Raw genomic sequence first — 1,441 nt, forward strand, 5'->3', positions numbered from 1 at the left:
GTCGATCGTTCGCAATGAATTCCGTATACAATAGACTTTGAAGCGATTGTAGAATACATAACTTTATATCAATAGTTTCAGACATATTTCATATGAATCAAAAGTTATTAATTATCCATGTTCTTTTAATTCCCCTGGACCTGAGTTTTTGGGGCCTTTAAGCAATAATTATTGTTGTTTTTTACGTAGGTAGATAAGCCGTATATCATACAGATGTATATTTCAGTACGATGTGCATTCAGCGAGCTATTGATAGATTAGCAAAAAGTAATAATCCATATTATTATTTCATAATACATTTTCCTGCCCAAAAAGAAAAAAAAAAGTGAAATATTGAGATCAAATTGTCAGCGACACTGTGCAGTTTTATAACAACTTTTTCATATTTACGAACAAATAGTACAACAACTTATACATTGCGTTTGATAAAAAAATTAAATTGCATTTCAACCTAGAAAAAATCTATCTTGAATAAGTGTCGGAAAATCGATTTTTTTTTGGTAACGCTGGTACGGAATGCTGCTATCAAAAGTTGGGTTTGGAAATTTATTTTCTTCATGAGCCTATATCTCTAAAACTTAATAAGTGATTTAAAAAGTAAAAAATAGTTTTGAACATATATATTACTTATCCACCCATACCTAGCTGGACTGCACCTGATCCTGAAACTGTGTATTTCACACCCCTTCTTTTCTCTTATACAACGCCTTTGACAACAAGTCGTTCGTGACACGCTTTTAAGATAAAAAGTAAATCTTGTATACAGTTGCCCACCCCTAGCGTTCAGTGAGTACCTTATATTTTGATTTCAGTCAAAAAAACGTATAAAAATTAGAAATGTTCTATTTCCCCTAATAAGTATCTGAAAAAGCTTCCCTGTCAGTTACAAAAGCACATCTCAAGTACTCAACTCTTTAATTAATTATCTTAAACTTTATTAAGAAGTTTTCAATTCAATATAATAGTTCAAAGTACATTCCCAATTAAAATTTTGAAATATTATGAACATTTAATTACGAATAAATTGTTATATTGAAAATAAAGGTCCTGACTTCCTAATTTTTAGTATAAAAAGTATGAATTAGGAGTCCCATAAATATTATTTTAGTAGGTAAGAGTAATAATATATTATAATATATAAATAGTAAAATATTATTTTAGTAGGTAACATATTTTAGTAGGTAAGAGCAGACCTCTATAGCAAAAAACAAACGTTTATGTAGTCCTTGGGCCGATTCTCTACAGAAAAGGAGAAAATTGATACCTTGTATTTTTTTAATCAGGTCACATTTTTTGTTGAAATGGAAACGATCTCTAAAAAACGATTTTAATTAATTAATACTCTGACTACTCAAACCCTTTAGTTTCTAAACTTGCATCCTCTTTCATTCCTGACAATCCTCCGAGGCGCCTGAAAAGAAGATGGCCACGAGACCAGCTA

Source organism: Halyomorpha halys, unplaced genomic scaffold (assembly GCF_000696795.3).
Source record: "Halyomorpha halys isolate HHAL.00 unplaced genomic scaffold, Hhal_1.1 Scaffold313.1, whole genome shotgun sequence".
Taxonomy (NCBI): Eukaryota; Metazoa; Arthropoda; class Insecta; order Hemiptera; family Pentatomidae; genus Halyomorpha; species Halyomorpha halys.